The sequence below is a fragment of the Haliotis cracherodii genome, unplaced genomic scaffold (assembly GCF_022045235.1).
Source record: "Haliotis cracherodii isolate W230 unplaced genomic scaffold, xgHalCrac1.p SCAF_2, whole genome shotgun sequence".
Classification (NCBI taxonomy): Eukaryota; Metazoa; Mollusca; class Gastropoda; order Lepetellida; family Haliotidae; genus Haliotis; species Haliotis cracherodii.
In genome coordinates, this window is record NW_027266275.1 from 594367 (window position 1) to 614049 (window position 19683).

General features: G+C 44.1%; 1 protein-coding gene across 6 annotated transcripts in view; it reads right to left on the minus strand.

Moving 5' to 3' along the window:
* Positions 1-13650, minus strand: part of LOC139469345 (BAI1-associated protein 3-like) — a 237175-nt gene extending 223525 nt beyond the window's left edge. For all 6 annotated transcript variants that reach the window (XR_011653725.1, XM_071251489.1, XM_071251487.1 and 3 more), the window contains exon 1: positions 13480-13650. The gene's annotated coding sequence lies outside the window, so the exon portion shown is untranslated. The remainder of the gene's footprint in view (positions 1-13479) is intronic.
* Positions 13651-19683: the final 6033 nt, after the last annotated feature.

Here is a 19683-nt window from a genome sequence, read left to right on the forward strand (position 1 = left end):
ACTTGTGTACATAACCCACACTTGTGTACATAGCCCACACTTGTGTACATAACCCACACTTGTGTACATAACCCACACTTGTGTACAGAACCCACACATGTGTACATAACCCACACTTGTGTACATAACCCACACTTGTGTACAGAACCCACACTTGTGTACGGTACTAGCTCTTGTGTACATAACCCACACTTGTGTACATAACCCATACTTGTGTACATAACCCATTCATTCATTATACATTACATATACATTAAAATAGCTCCAAAGTTTACTTGAACACGGAGAGTCTAAGATTATGAGATGTGTTGATAAGTGCATGGTTTGTGCTGTATGTATAATTATATTTGGAGTGGTATGCCCGTGTGCGAAATACGCATTAGTCGGAAAGCGCACGTTAAATCTCCAAAGTAAGTAAGTAAGTAAGTAAGTAAGTAAGTAAGTAAGTAAGTAAGTAAGTAAGTAAGTAAGTAAGTAAGTAAGTAAGTAAGTAAGTAAGTAAGTAAGTAAGTAAGTAAGTAAGTAAGTAAGTAAGTAAGTAAGTAAGTAAGTAAGTAAGTAAGTAAGTAAGGTATGCCCGTATGAGCACTGCCCCTCTCCTAGAACCGTCAGTGTTCGGCTAAACCCCAGTGGTGAAGGTATGTAGGAGGTGCTCATATTCAGAGCCAACAGAAACTACAGCAAACATGGATGAACGTTCGAGCTATTTACACGTCAAGCATGTTTTGTGAAACTTTAACAGGTAGAAATATTTGCAGCATACAACATTGTACTGGTTATAGCTACGTCCATTAGGTAGACGTTATTAAGGCTGTTATTACTGTTAGCATAAACCAATGTAGCTGACAATGTAGGGGACAGACATACATAACTCATCAATAACATTTATAGGGCTGAATGCTGAACGTTAACGATTATCCGAATGTTACTCGCTAGTTAGCACGATCGAGCATACCAACACTAACTGGGGCAGAGGCTAAATCCATAAAGCTATTACTTAACAATCAGTGCTGATTGGCTATAGATGTACCATCATTAACCTTCACTCAGTGCTGACAGATGTACCATCATTAACCTACACTCGGTGCTGACAGATGTACCATCATTAACCTTCAGTCAGTGCTGACAGATGTACCATCATTAACCTACACTTGGTGCTGACAGATGTACCATCATTAACCTACACTCGGTGCTGACAGATGTACCATCATTAACCTGCACTTGGTGCTGACTGGCAATAGATGTACCATCATTAACCTTCAGTCAGTGCTGACAGATGTACCATCATTAACCTTCAGTCAGTGCTGACAGATGTACCATCATTAACCTTCACTTGGTGCTGACAGATGTACCATCACTAACCTTCACTCAGTGCTGACAGATGTACCATCATTAACCTGCACTTGGTGCTGACAGATGTACCATCATTAACCTGCACTTGGTGCTGACAGATGTACCATCATTAACCCCCACTTGGTGCTGACAGATGTACCATCATTAACCCCCACTTGGTGCTGACTGGTAATAGATGTACCATCATTAACCTTCCCTCGGTGCTGACTGGCAATAGATGTACCATCATTAACCTTCCCTCGGTGCTGACTGGCAATAGATGTACCATCATTAACCTTCCCTCGGTGCTGACTGGCAATAGATGTACCATCATTAACCCCCACTCGGTGCTGACTGGCAATAGATGCACCATCATTAACCTTCCCTCGGTGCTGATTGGCTATAGATGCACCATCATTAACCTTCACTCGGTGCTGACAGATGTACCATCATTAACCTTCACTCGGTGCTGACTGGCAATAGATGCACCATCATTAACCTTCACTCGGTGCTGACAGATGCACCATCATTAACCTTCACTCGGTGCTGACAGATGCACCATCATTAACCTTCACTCGGTGCTGACAGATGTACCATCATTAACCTTCACTCGGTGCTGACAGATGCACCATCATTAACCTTCACTTGATGCTGACAGATGCACCATCATTAACCTTCACTCGGTGCTGACAGATGTACCATCATTAACCTTCACTTGGTGCTGAGGGATATACCATCATTAACCTTCACTTGGTGCTGACAGATGTACCACCATTAACCTTCACTCAGTGCTGACTCTCCATACGATATATGATGGTGATGATGTCTGCTCCATCAGTGAAAACCTTGCAATGAACTCGTTTGTAACGCCACATTTTGAACCAACCCTACTAAACCACCAAGAACTCCGCTTTACCTCCCCATTCGGCATGAACTCCGTCATATATTAACCCGTTCGGCATGAGACCCGTTATATCATCCTATTCGGCATGGAATCAGTTATACCACCCCAATCAGCATGAAAAGCCCCATTCGGTATGAACTCCGTTATACTGCCCCATTCTGTATGAACTCCGTTATATCGCCCCATTCGACATAAACTCCGTTATACTGTAGCATTCAGCATGAACTGCGTTATACCACCCCTTTCGGCATGAACTCCGCTATACCGCCCTATTCGGCAGGAACTCCGTTTTACCGCCCCATTCGGCATGAAATACTGTTATACCGCCCCATTCGGCTTAAACTCCGATATACTATCCCATTTGGTATGAACTCTGTTATACCAACCTATTCGGAATGAACTCCTTTATACCGCCCTATTCGGCAGGAACTCCGTTTTACCTCCTCACTGGGCATGAAATACTGCTATACCGCCTCATTCGGCTTAAACTCCGATATACTATCCCACTTGGTATGAACTCCGTTATACCAACCTATTCGGAATGAACTCCGTTATACCGCCCTATTCGGCAGTAACTCCGTTTTACCTCCTCATTGGGCATGAAATACTGTTATACCGCCTCATTCGGCATGAAATCCGGTATATCACCTCATTCGGAATTAACTCCGTTAAACTGCGAGACGCACTCTCACAAGAGCATGCTTGGGCAGACAACTGATGACTTATTTTCATTATTGCTAAATTACTCTCTGGAGAATGTTATAACTGAATAATTGAAGTCCGAGGACAGATATTGTCAATATGCTCTAAATAATGGAGTTATTTTTTCATTGGACAGAGGTTGTGGATCCTCGAATTAACACCAACCTGGTAGCTCTGCACGTGTAAATATTTGGCGACAGAAATGTGTCCTGAATACAGATATACAGGTGATGTGAGTCGAAAGAGGTGTATCCTGTGTAGGTATACGTAGATGATGCGAGTCGACAGAGGTGTGTCCTGTGTAGATATACGTAGATAATGCGAGTCGACAGAGGTGTGTCCTGTGTAGATATGCGTAGATGATGCGAGTCGACAGAGGTGTGTCCTGTGTAGATATACGTAGATGATGCGAGTCGACAGAGGTGTGTCCTGTGTAGGTATGCGTAGATGATGCGAGTCGACAGAGGTGTGTTCTGTGTAGATATGCATAGTAGATGCAAGTCGACAGAGGTGTGTCCTGTGTAGGTATGCGTAGATGATGCGAGTCGACAGAGGTGTGTTCTGTGTAGATATGCATAGTAGATGCAAGTCGACAGAGGTGTGTCCTGTGTAGGTATGCGTAGATGATGCGAGTCGACAGAGGTGTGTTCTGTGTAGATATGTGTAGATGATGCGAGTCGACATATGTGTGTCCTGTGTAGGTATACGTAGATGATGCGAGTAGACAGAGGTGTGTTCTGTGTAGATATGCGTAGATGATGCGAGTCGACAGATGTGTGTCCTGTGTAGGTATGCATAGATGATGCGAGTCGACAGAGGTGTGTTCTGTGTAGATATGCGTAGATGATGTGAGTCGACAGAGGTGTGTCCTGTGTAGGTATGCGTATATGATGCGAGTCGACAAATGTGTGTTCTGTGTAGGTATGTGTAGATGATGCGAGTCGACAGAGGTGTGTCCTGTGTAGATATGTGTAGATGATGCGAGTCGACAAATGTGTGTCCTGTGTAGATATGCGTAGATGATGCAAGTCGACAGAGATGTGCCCTGTGTAGATATACGTAGATGATGCGAGTCGACAGAGGTGTGTCCTGTGTAGATATGTGTAGATGATGCGAGTCGACAGAGGTGTGTCCTGTGTAGATATGCGTAGATGATGCGAGTCGACAGATGTGTGTCCTGTGTAGATATGCGTAGATGATGCGAGTCGACAGAGGTGTGTTCTGTGTAGATATACGTAGATGATGCGAGTCGACAGATGTGTGTCCTGTGTACGTATGTGGATGTTGAATGTGTCAACTGTGATGATTCCCGAATGCATCAGTGAGGCAGGCCTATCGTGTAATCTCAGTGGGACACCACCAGCCCACATGTGGTCGTAATATCAGATACTTGACTGCAAAGTGTATTCATCACACAGACAGAATGCAAATATGGGATGTTGATCTTATAACACAGGTTGCAACAATGTGATGTTTATGAAATAACACAGAGTTAAACAATGTGAGCGCAACACAAGACTACTATTTAGCACCTTGTCGGAAGTTGTGTTTTGCACTGTAAGGCTTTGTTAGTTAATCAGACCCATGTGTGTCTCAATCAATGCTGACTCAATAGTAGCTTCAGTTGAAACATGCTTAGATACGCCACTCTGTCAACTGAACACACGCTTAGATACGCCCCTCTGTCAACTGAACACACGCTTAGATACACCACTCTGTCAACTGAACACATGCTTAGATACACCAGACTGTCAACTGAACACATGCTTAGATACGCCACTCTGTCAACTGAACACATGCTTGGATACACCACACTGTCAACTGAACACATGTTTAGATACACCACTCTGTCAACTGAACACATGCTTAGATACACCACACTGTCAACTGAACACATGCTTAGATACACCACACTGTCACCTGAACACATGCTTAGATACACCACACTCTCAACTTTATTTTAGTATAACATACATACACGTGGATCAATAAGATTTTTTTTATGACACATACAAACATCTTGAGTAGCCGCTGTCACACATGCACACATCTAGAACGGCAGATATCACACATGCACACATCTAGAACTGCATGTGTCACACATGCACACATCTAGAACTGCATGTGTCACATATGCACACATCTAGAACTGCATGTGTTACACATGCACACATGTAGAACGGCAGATGTCACACATGCACACATCTAGAACGGCAGATGTCACACATGCACACATCTAGAACGGCAGATGTCACACATGCACACATCTAGAACTGCATGTGTTACACATGCACACATGTAGAACGGCAGATGTCACACATGCACACATCTAGAACGGTAGATGTCACACATGCACACATCTAGAATGGCAGATGTCACACATGCACACATCTAGAACGGCAGATATCACACATGCACACATCTAGAACTGCATGTGTTACACATGCACACATGTAGAACGGCAGATGTCACACATGCACACATGTAGAACTGCATGTGTCACACATGCACACATCTAGAACTGCATGTGTTACACATGCACCCATCTAGAGCGGCAGATGTCACACATGCACCCATCTAGAACTGCATGTGTTACACATGCACACATCTAGAGCGGCAGATGTCACACATGCACCCATCTAGAACGGCATATGTCACATATGCACACATGTAGAGCGGCATATGTCACACATGCACACATCTAGAACTGCATGTGTTACACATGCACACATCTAGAGCGGCATATGTTACACATGCACCCATCTAGAACGGCATATGTCACATATGCACACATGTAGAGCGGCATATGTCACACATGCACACATCTAGAACTGCATGTGTTACACATGCACACATCTAGAGCGGCATATGTTACACATGCACCCATCTAGAACGGCATATGTCACATATGCACACATCTAGAACTGCATGTGTTACACATGCACACATCTAGAGCAGCAGATGTCACACATGCACACATCTAGAACTGCATGTGTTACACATGCACACATCTAGAGCGGCATATGTTACACATGCACACATCTAAAACGGCATATGTCACACATGCACACATCTAGAACTGCATGTGTTACACATGCACACATCTAGAACTGCATGTGTTACATATGCACACGTCTAGAGCGGCAGATGTCACACATGCACCCATCTAGAACGGCATATGTCACATATGCACACATGTAGAGCGGCATATGTCACACATGCACACATCTAGAACTGCATGTGTTACACATGCACACATCTAGAGCAGCAGATGTCACACATGCACACATCTAGAACTGCATGTGTTACACATGCACACATCTAGAGCGGCATATGTCACACATGCACACATCTAGAACTGCATGTGTTACACATGCACACATCTAGAGCGGCATATGTTACACATGCACCCATCTAGAACTGCATATGTCACATATGTACACATCTAGAACGGCATATGTCACACATGCACACATCTAGAACGGCAGATGTCACATATGCATACATCTAGAACGGCAGATGTCACACATGCACACATCTAGAACTGCAGATGTCACACATGCACACATCTAGAACGGCAGATGTCACACATGCACACATCTAGAACGGCAGATGTCACACATGCACACATCTAGAACGGCAGATGTCACACATGCACACATCTAGAACGGCAGATGTCACACATGCACACATCTAGAACGGCAGATGTCACACATGCACACATCTAGAACGGCAGATGTCACACATGCACACATCTAGAACGGCAGATGTCACACATGCACACATCTAGAACGGCAGATGTCACACATGCACACATCTGGAGCGGCAGATGTCACACATGCACACATCTAGAACGGCAGATGTCACATATACACACATCTAGAACGGCAGATGTCACACATGCACACATCTAGAACGGCAGATGTCACACATGCACACATCTAGAACGGCAGATGTCACACATGCACACATCTAGAGCGGCATAGAACACATGCACTCATCTAGAATGGCAGATGTCACATATGCACTCATCTAGAACGGTAGATGTCACACATGCACACTTCTAGAACGGCAGATGTCACACATGCACACATCTAGAACGGCAGATGTCACACATGCACACATCTGGAGCGGCAGATGTCACACATGCACACATCTAGAACGGCAGATGTCACACATGCACACATCTAGAACGGCAGATGTCACACATGCACACATCTGGAGCGGCAGATGTCACACATGCACACATCTAGAACGGCAGATGTCACACATGCACTCATCTAGAACGGCAGATGTCACACATGCACACATCTAGAACGGTAGATGTCACACATGCACACATCTGGAGTGACAGATGTCACACATGCACACATCTGGAGTGACAGATGTCACACCCACCTTTAACCCGCGGGGATTCCGGATTAGAATAGATTCATAGGGAGATTAAATTGGATCGGGTCAGGTGGACAGGCTCGCTGTCATTGAGATATAGCTCAAATATTGTCGTCTTCTGGGGAAAATAAGAAACAAACAAACCTTATCAAGAGCAGCAGGCGGCCCACGTCCACACAGAAAAAAACCGGCAGATATCTGATATAGAGTTAGCAGCCCTTAAATATGGTAGTTTGACGGCTAATATCATTAACGCCAACTTTACATCATGAAAGGCTTTATGGAGGAGTGTCTAACTCATTACAGAGCAGCGCCCGTCACGCCACACATTCAACAACATATCAGGTGTAACAGCAGATGGTGTGCGCAGCACTCTACATGACATGTACCTGCCCAGTACACTGCATGACATGGACCTGCCTAGATGGTGTGCGCCGCACACTACATGACATGGACCTGTCTAGATAGTGTGTCTGCTACACTGCATGACATGGACCTGCCTAGATGGTGTGCGCGGCACTCTACATGACATGGACCTGCCTAGTTGATGTGCCTGGTACACTACATGAAATGGACCTGCCCAGTACACTACATAACATGGACCTGCCTAGTTGATGGGTCTGCTACACTACATGACATGGACCTGCCTAGATGGTGTGCGCGGCACTCTACATGACATGGACCTGCCTAGATGGTGTGCGCGGCACTCTACATGACAGGGACCTGTCTAGTTGATGTGCCTGGTACACTACGTGACATGGACCTGACTAGATGGTGTGCCTGGTACACTACATGACATGGACCTGCCCAGTACACTACATAACATGGACCTGCCTAGGTGATGTGTCTGCTACACTACATGACATGGACCTGCCTAGATGGTGTGCGCGGCACTCTACATGACATGGACCTGCCTAGATGGTGTGTCTGGTACACTACATGACATGGACCTGCTTAGATGGTGTGCCTGGTACACTACATGACATGGACCTGCCCAGTACACTACATGACATGGACCTGCCTAGATGGTGTGCCTGGTACACTACATGACATGGACCTGCCTAGATAGTGTGCCTTGTACACTTCATGTCATTGACATGCCTAGAGGGTGTGCCCAGTACACTACATGACACGGACATGCCTAGATGGTGTGCCTTGTACACTTCATGTCATTGACATGCCTAGATGGTGTGCCTGGTACACTACATGACATGGACCTGCCTAGATGGTGTGCCTTGTACACTTCATGACATGGACATGTCTAGATGGTGTGCCTGGTACACTTCATGTCATGGATCTGCCTAGATGGTGTGCCTGGTACACTACATGACATGGACCTGCCTAGATGGTGTGCCTTGTACACTTCATGTCATGGATCTGCCTAGATGGTGTGCCTAGAACACTACATGACATGTACCCCCCTAGATGGTGGGCGCGGCACTCAATATGACATGGACCTGCCTTGAAAGCGTGTCTGGTACACTACATGACACTGACCTGCCTAGATGGTGTGGCTGGTACACTACATGAAATGAACCTGCCGAGATTTTCGACACAATAGACATACAACAGGCGTCGTGAGACATTCGACACAACAGACATACCACTGTCGTCTTGAGACCTTCGACACAACAGACGCATGTCACCAATCCCAATTGCGTGGATCGATGCTTATGATATCAATCACTGGATTGTCTGGTCCAGACTCGTATATTTACAGACCGCCGTCATATAGCTAGAATTTTGCTTAGCGCGGCGTAAACCAACAAACCAAACCAAAGACATAACCGACATATCACAGACGTCGTGAGACCCTTGACACGACAGACATACCACAGGCGTCGTGAGACCCTCGACAAAACACACATCTCACAGGCGTCGTGAGACCCTCGACAAAACACACATCTCACAGGCGTCGGGAGACCCTCGACAAAACACACATCTCACAGGCGTCGTGAGACCCTCGACAAAACACACATCTCACAGGCGTCGGGAGACCCTCGACAAAACACACATCTCACAGGCGTCATGAGACCCTCGACAAAACACACATCTCACAAGCGTCTTGAGACCCTCGTCACAACAGACATTCCACAGGCGTTGTGAGACCTTCGACACAACAGACATACCTCAGGCGTCGTGAGACCTTCTTCGTGACGGCCACCTAGAACGTGTCCATCAATGCAATGTGAAGACGTCTCCGAGAACGAGGACGTTGCAGTGGTGAGACCTATAGAATCTGTAAATGAAGCGCGGGGCAGATGGGAGTTTTATTGCTCTTCCAATAGAATCAGAAGGGCTGTGTCCTTGGCGAGCCGACAATTGTGTAATTGTGGCTAATATTGTCAAATGACGAATGACAGTTGTAGGTAACTACATGGCGCGTTATGACAGCATTTGTATTATACACAATTGGTAGATAACGACTAGCTTCTACACACATTGTCCTCATCAATATGACATGGTGAGGCAAACTACCCGTCATTAGACTGCATCACGGCACCATGAAGCATACCATTTTCAAACGTAATATCCTGTAGAAAACCCACTAACTGCAACACTGGATTATGACGTGTACCATTACGAATCATTATTTAAGAGATAACCCTGCAGGGAGAACAAACCATGAGAGGCGCAGCCCCGAGTGGTTTATTCTCCTTGCAGTGTTTAATTGTACGATAAACAACGACCACAAGTCGTTTAGTTATTTCTAGTATGAATTTTTTTGACATTATGTATAGCCTCTTCAAGGATGTTGATAAAATGTACAAGCTTTAAAAATACAGACCCAAATTTTAATAATGATGACTGCCGGAATACAATCCGACATCGGAAATGTCGGACGAGTCCATTAAACGAACAGGTGGGTTGATCTTGGTATTTTCCGCACAATTCTCAGGTTGATTACCTGTACCTTTTCTCCCAAAACCGATTGACATATCTCTCCCACTTTTGTAATCGATAGTTCGGCCACTGCGTGGCCCAGCTACATCTATGGGGAACAACTTACTGGACACTTACCTCTCAAAAACGTCGTATGACGTCATTAAGTTGCAAGCACATTTTCGAATGTCAAGAAATGACGTCATGATAGAACAATGTTTTATGGTGAAATATACCACGTTTAGTCCTTCATTGTTTTTTGCGAATTATCGCGTAGCTATCTTATATAATCCTATAGTATATCGACTCCACCACTTAACTATGACGTGTACTATTGCAAATCGTTATAATCCTATACTATAGTAATAGGCAGCACCACTTAACTATGACGTGTACTATTGCTAATCGTTATAATCCTAAACTGTACCGACATACTGCATCACTTAACAATGACGTGTACCATTGCGAATAGTTATAATCCAGTACTATACCGACTCCCTGCTGTATGTTGTATCAATGAATCCTACAGTGGAGTAAATGCCCCCTCCAACCCACTGAGTGAAAGCCCTCAAGTTAATCTTTGTCCTCAACAATGTTCATCTTACGCGCTGCAATACTATTGTTCTTCCAGTGTACGAGATTGGGTGAGGATTGAAATACAAATACAATTGGTTTCCAATACATAATACTTTAGCTAGAAACTGTTTATCTGAGTGATGTATTGTTTTGTATTGATGTGCGGACAGTCGTCAACATGTTCAAGGTCGACGTAAAGTGGAGACGTTCAGCAGTGGAACAGAGACTGTATGTGAACAATGGAGGCAGCAGTGGAGGCAACAATGCAGGCAGCAAGGGATATTATCCTGGTTTTCTGGTAATCAATATTCTTGTCACTGGGGTATTGGAATTGAATTTATCGGAGAGCTTGTGTGAACCTGCCTTAGGAAATCGTTGGCGTCAAAAATAATAATGACATCATGGTCACTTACAGTTTGTTCATAGATTACTTTCTATTTTCTGTTGTCTTTCGTTTCACATGGCTACTTTACTCCCAGGATACGACAGACGTCAAAGGATGGCACCGTCAAAGGTAGTACTGAAACGGATCACTGATCGGAACCCTGCACACAAATCAATAAATACATCGTTGTCAGTTGCTCTTATCAAAATGAATGGGCAATAAATTAGTCAGCGTTCGGAAACAGTAGTCTTCTCGGCCTAGATGGTTGTTGTAGGAAACTTCCGTGAGATGCAAAGAGGCACAGTACACCATGAGAACAGCCAGTTGACCGAACTTTAGCAGCTCACTCACTTAGCATGACATGGCTAACCGAAATGTCCTAATGAGAGAACATACAATAAGTCCATTTACATAATTCAGACACGCCTAAGTAGTAGTTGGGCCATTCAGTTCAGCAGTGACTGACGGTGATGACGACGTCGTCATAGATTCCACCCTGCACTGACTGACTGTGATGGTGATATCGTTACAGACGCAGACCTGCAGTGACTGACGGTGATGACGATATCGATGTCACCTGTGGTTCACCTCCACTACATGGTGCCGAGGATGTCACCTGTGGTTCACATCAACTACATGGTGCCGAGAATGTCACCTGTGGATCACATCAACTACATGGTGCCGAGAATGTCACCTGTGGTTCACATCAACTACATGGTGGCGAGAATGTCACCTGTGGATCACATCAACTACATGGTGTCGAGAATGTCACCTGTGGTTCACATCAACTACATGGTGCCGAGAATGTCACCTGTGGATCACATCAACTACATGGTGTCGAGAATGTCACCTGTGGTTCACATCAACTACATGGTGTCGAGAATGTCACCTGTGGTTCACATCAACTACATGGTGTCGAGAATGTCACCTGTGGTTCACATCAACTACATGGTGTCGAGAATGTCACCTGTGGTTCACATCAACTACATGGTGTCGAGAATGTCACCTGTGGTTCACATCAACTACATGGTGGCGAAGATAACACCTGTGGTTCACATCAACTACATGGTGTCGAGAATGTCACCTGTGGTTCACATCAACTACATGGTGTCGAGAATGTCACCTGTGGTTCACATCAACTACATGGTGTCGAGAATGTCACCTGTGGTTCACATCAACTACATGGTGTCGAGAATGTCACCTGTGGATCACATCAACAACATGGTGCCGAGGATGTCACCTGTGGTTCACATCAACTACATGGTGGCGAAGATAACACCTGTGGTTCACATCAACTACATGGTTGCGAGGATTTCGATGACGTCGTGATGAATACAGGTGTTCGTTGTGCACTACATGCATAATGAACGAATGTTTCCTGTGGGAGTGATGGTGGAACTATTGATGAGCCTAACTGCAACCCACATGCACGAGGAATAATTGTTGAACTGAGATGACACGACAGAGTACATGTTACACTGTGTAGTGTTATAGCCGTTCATGTTGTGTACACTATCATTATGTTATACGCTGTGTAGTGTTATAGCCGTTCATGTTGTGTACACTATCATTATGTTATACGCTGTGTAGTGTTATAGCCGTTCATGTTGTGTACACTATCATTATGTTATACGCTGTGTAGTGTTATAGCCGTTCATGTTGTGTACACTATCATTATGTTATACGCTGTGTAGTGTTATAGCCGTTCATGTTGTGTACACTATCATTATGTTATACGCTGTGTAGTGTTATAGCCATTCATGTTGCAAACAATAAAAATTATCATTATGTTACACTGGGTAGTATATTAGCCGGTCCTGTTGTATACAATATCATTATATTACACTGTGTAGGAATATATTTCTCCATTGTTATGTTTCCGAGATGTGATATACAGTAGGCAGGATAACTACAGACATGTATATGCGAAGACACTCTCGACAAAAACACTATGGCAGCATGTTATGATGACCTTTAGGAAAGCTGTTACACACGAGAATCATATACACTGCTTTTAAATACTAAACCAAATTATCCCTCCCGCCATGATAATCAAAGAGCACATGTCGAAGGCAACACTTATTGACATGAGCAATTAGTTAAACCCACGCTCAGAACAACAGGATCCTGAAACAGACATTCATTTAAAACCGAAGAAAATAACTTTAAGAGAGATATTTCTGTGATTAATCGATCTGTGGCTAGATAGACATCGACATATCGATCCCTGCAGCAGCTTAATGCAGGTCACTGTGAGACACAACAGCTGGTCAATACAACCAGCTAGACAGTAAAAAGAACCTACCTGTCTGTAGCTGGTCCGTATTAGGGTATATGTATGATCCACCCTGATGAGGTACACCCTGTTGAGGTCCACCCTGATGAGGTCCACAGTGCGCTGTCCCGCCTTACGCAGCTGGTATACCAGCGTCCGCAGGCCAGTTGTCAAACGCGAAGTATTGATCGACTATTATAACTGGAGTGAGGCTCCATACTGATATGCCTCCGCGTCAGCTCCATCGGGAGCTTATATAAGGCAGCGGCATTGGTTGCCGGGCGAGGTCAAAGGTTGGCACAATAACATTTACAGACCAAACAGTAATCAACCGATCTGTTGTGATCATGCAATACGCTTAATAGATTATGCTTTTGAATACATGCATATACCAGTATATTTCCCTTTCCATGTTAAACCAAACATTGTTATATTCATATTCATATTCATATCCTATTCATCATGATCATCATGATCATCATCTTCAACATAGCATACACACACAAGCTTCCATTACAGTACCAAACACACACCAACCTTCCATCACAGTATACACACACACCAACTGTGCATCACAGTATACATACACACACACGCCCACACACATCAACCTTCCATCACAGAACACACACTAATCAACCTTCCATCACAGTCTACACACACACCAACCGTCTATCACAGTATATACACACACACACACGCCCACACACATCAACCTTCCATCACAGAACACACACACACAGATCAACCTTCCATCAGAGTACACACACACACACACACACACACACACACACACACACACACACACACACACACATGTGGCAGTTACAGGTTTTGTTTAACTGTCAACTAACCAGTAATATACCAGTAGTATATAGTGTATATAATACATAGTGTAGTTACTATTTAGTATTAGTATTTATCATTAATATTAGTATTTAGTATTAGTATTTAATATTAGTATTTAGTATTAGTATTTATTATTGATATTAGTATTTAATATTAGTATTTAATATTAGTATTTAGTATTAGTATTTAGTATTAGTTTGCAGTATGGGTTTTAGGGATTTTAATGAAGATTTGATACAACTCCTTTTAACTTAGTTATGCTTGGGTCAGTCACTACCATATCAGCTCCTTTGTGTCAGCCAGGGCAAATGTTCTGGTTGAGTGGTTGACCCTATTGTTTTCCTTAGGGTCAGCTTTGCATGCTTTTTAACCCCCACTTGCACCTCAGTCACTACACAGACAAGTCACTGACAGGCGACAGCAAGTGGACACATTTTAAAGATTTTGTAAAGTCAAGGTATGTTTCCAATTTAATACTCAATCATATATAAATCTATCTTTTCATAAATAAGATTATATAAATAGGTGTATGTTAAATAAGGTATTTGTTAAGATGTGTGTGAGATTTAGTCAATGTCTGATTCTCCTGGACAGAGTGTTGTTTGACTATGTTTATGAGGCTATTTTCATATATGTGTTAAATGTATTGTAAGTGTGTGGACATTTATGATAGTTTTAGGATGTTTAGTAATTTATTGTGTTTTATGGTAGTGCTGTGTTCAGATCTGTAAATATGTATAAACAATAGCACTGATTTGATAATAATGTCCACACGCGCAAGAGCATTGTGTAAGGAAGCTAGTTTTATTGTACATTTAGAATAACTTCCATATTTATAGGTACTTTGATGTCACTGTAGCCCTGACCATGTAGTCGTGACAGACTAAAGTGTCACCTACACCTAGAGGCCATACTTCTGGTATGTTTACTTATCACCACATGTAAATATATATTATTATTATTATGTTTATCTATTGATCACGTTTTACACCACCTAAGAAGTATTTTGATTTGATGTATGCATATACTATATGTATGTATAATGTAATGCTAATGATGTAGCATGTTAGGACGTATACATATCCTCTATATATGTATAAGGTAATCCTGATGAAGCATCATGTTCTCATTTTAATTGTCATAATTTACAAGATTTTTATTGAGTGTTATTGTGCATTTCAGGGTGTGAAAGAAAGGGTATACCACTCGTCATCTAATAAACGAATCACACCCGTAGCTGTGTTTTTGACATCATTTATCGATGCACACACATAATTCTGCCACACACACACACACACACACACACACACACACACACACACACACACACACACACACACACACACACACACACACACACACACACACACACACACACACACACACACACACACACACACACACACACACACACACACACACACACACACACACACACACACACACACACACACACACACACACACACACACACACACACACACACACACACACACACACACACACACACACACACACACACACACACACACACACACACACACACACACACACACACACACACACACACACACACACACACACACACAAACACAAACACGCCAGTTCAGGGCAAGCTGCAATAGTGACACCTTAAACACCTGTTCAATCTCACGGGAACAGATCAGGGCTAGCTGCGATAGTGACACCTTTAACACCTGTTCAATCTCACGGGAGCAGTTCAGGGCTAGCTGCAATAGTGACACCTTTAACACCTGTTCAACCTCACGGGAACAGTTCAAGGCAAGCTGCTACCATACCATATTTTACTCTTGTTAAAGTCACAGTAACACTGAAGATCAAGTTACTACAGCAGCAATATTTATTGTTTTACACAGCATTACGTCGCTATGTGACACCGGTCTGGGATGATGTCAATTGATGCACGCACGATTCGTGCTGGTAGGCGGCGTCACACAACGTCCGACTCCCTACGCATGAAGCACCGTGGCGCTTGACCAGGCTAGATTTCCCTCAAGATGAATATGTTGACTTATATTGATTTTACAACATTCAAGTATTACAAACATCACATAGATGGCTGAAAACGACATCGCCTGGGTTTCCTGAGCCTTGAAATGTCGATGTGACTTCTTTGATACTGTCGTTTTCCTCTTTATAAGGCGAGCACTCACACGAGTTGTATTGGCGTCTCTACGACAGAGAAAAGAACGTCAACTACACAGGGCACATCGTCTACATGACACACACACCGTCTACTTCACAGGACAGACCGCTAACAACACAGGACAGACCCTCTACATCACAGGACAGATCGTATACTTCACAGGACAGACCGTCTACTTCTATTTCTCAGCATAGACCGTTTACTTCTCAGGACAGGCCGTCTATTTCACAGGACAGAACGTATACTTCACAGGACAGACCGTCTACATCACTGGACAGACCGTCTTCTTCTCAGGACAGACCGTCTATTTCTCAGGACAGACCGTCTTCTTCTCAGGACAAAACGTCTACTGCTCAGGACAGACCGTCTACATCACAGGACAGACCGTCTACTCCTACTTCTCAGGACAAACCTACTACTTCACAGGACAGACCGTCTACGTTACAGGACAGATCGTCTACTTCTCAGGTCAAACAGTCTACGTCACAGGACATACTGTCTACTTCTCAGGACAGATCGTCTACTTCTCAGGACAGACTGTGTACTTCTCAGGAGAGACCGTCTACATCAGAGAACAAATCGTGTACTTCACAGGACAGACTGTCTACTTCACAGGACAGATAGTCTACTTCTCAAGACAAACCGTTTACTTTACAGGACAGACGATCTAATAAACAGGACAGTCCATCTACTTCTCAGGAGAGGCCGTCTACATCACAGGAGAGACCGTCTACTTCACAGGACAGAACGTATACTTCACAGGACAGACTGTCTACTTCACAGCAGAGATCGTGTACTTCACAGGACAGACTGTCTACTTTACAGGACAGATAGTCTACTTCTCAGGACAGAACGTCTACCTCACAGGACAGATCGTCTACTTCTCAGGAAAAACCGTCTCATTCACAGGACATATCGTCTACTTCTGATTACAGACCGTCTACTTTTGAGGACAGACCGTTTACTTCACAGGACAGACTATCTAATAAACAGGAGAGTACATCTCAGGACAGGCCGTCTACATCACATGAGAGATCGTTTACTTCACACAACATAACGTATACTTCACAGGACAGACAGTCTACTTCACAGGACAGACCGTCTTAAAAGGCCAGACAGTCTACTTCACAGGACAGACAATCTTATTAACAGGAAAGATCGTCTACTTCTCAGGACAGATCGTCTACTTCTCAGGACAGACCGTCTACTTCTCATGACGGACCGTCTACTTCTCAGGACAGATCGTCTACTTCTCAGGAAAAACCGTCTCATTCACAGGACAGATCGTCTACTTCACAGGACTGACCTTCTACTTCACAGGACAGAACGTCTACTTCTAAGGACAGACTGTCTACATCACAGGACAGATCGTCTACTTCTCCAGACAAACCGTCTACTCTTCAGGACAGACCGCCTACATTGGGGGACAGATCATCTACTTCTCAGAAAAAAACCCATCTACTTCACAGGACTGACCTTCTACTTCACAGGAAAGAACGTAAACTTCACAGGACAGATCATCTACTTCACAGGACAGATCGTCTACATCAGAGGACAGGCCGTCTATTTCACAGGACAGATCGTCTACTTCTCAGGACAGACCGTCTACATCTCAGGACAGATCATCTACTCCTCAGGAGAAACCGTCTACATCACAAGACAGATCGTGTTCTTCACAGGACAGATCGTCTACTTCTCAGGGCAAACCTACTACTTCACAGGAAAGATCGTCTACTGCTCAGGACAGACCGTCTACATCTCAGGACAGATCGTCTACTTCTCAGGACAGACCGTTTACTTCACAGGACAGACCATCTAATAAACAGGACAGTCCATCTACTTCTCAGGACAGACAGTCTACTTCACAGGACAGATCGTCTACTTCACAGGACAGATCGTCTACTTCTCAGGACAGACCATCTTATTAACAGGACAGATCGCCTACTTCTCAGGACAGACCGTCTACTTCTCAGGAGAGACTGCCCACATTCACAGGACATATCGTCTACTTCTGAGGACAAACAGTCTACTTCACAGGACAGATCGTCTACTTTTCAAGACAGACCATCTAATAAACAGGACAGTCCATCTACTTCTCAGGAGAGACCGTCCACATCACATAACAGATCGTCTACTTGACAGGACAGACCATCTAATAAACAGGACAGTCCATCTCCTTCTCAGGACAGGCCGGCTACATCACAGGACAGACCGTCTACTTCACAGGACAGAACATATACTTCACCGGACAGACAGTCTCTTTCTCAGCACATACAGTCTACTTCACAGGACAGATCGTCTAATTCACAGGACAGACCATCTTATTAACAGGAGAGATCGCCTACTTCTCAGGACAGTCCATCTACTTCTCAGGAGAGACCGTCCACATCACATGACAGATCGTCTACTTGACAGGACAGACCATCTAATAAACAAGACAGTCCATCTCCTTCTCAGGACAGGCCGGCTACATCACAGGACAGACCGTCTACTTCACAGGACAGAACATAAACTTCACCGGACAGACAGTCTCTTTCTCATCACAGACAGTCTACTTCACAGGACAGATCGTCTAATTCACAGGACAGACGATCTAATAAACAGGACAGTCAATCTACTTCTCACGACAGGCCGTCTACATCACAGGACAGATCGTCTACTTCACAGGACAGAACGTATATTTCTCAGGACAGACCGTCTACATCAAAGGAAAAACCGTTTACATCACAGGACAGATCGTCTACTTCTCAGGAAAAACAGTCTACTTCTCATCACAGACCGTCTACTTCTCAGGATAGATCGTCTGCTTCACAGGAGAGATCGCCTCCTTCTTAGGAAAAACCGTCTACTTCCTCGGACAGATCATCCTCTTCTCAGGACAGACCGTCTACATATCAGGACAGATCGTCTACTTCACAGGACAGATCGTCTACTTCTCAGGACAGACCATCTTATTAACAGGACATATCGCCTACTTCTCAGGACAAACCGTCTACTTCTCAGGAGAGACCGCCCACATTCACAGGACATATCGTCTATTTCTGAGGACAAACAGTCTACTTCACAGGACAGATCGTCTACTTTTCAGGACAGACCATCTAATAAACAGGACAGTCCATCTACTTCTCAGGAGAGACCGTCCACATCACATGACAGATCGTCTACTTGACAGGACAGACCATCTAATAAACAGGACTGTCCATCTCCTTCTCAGGACA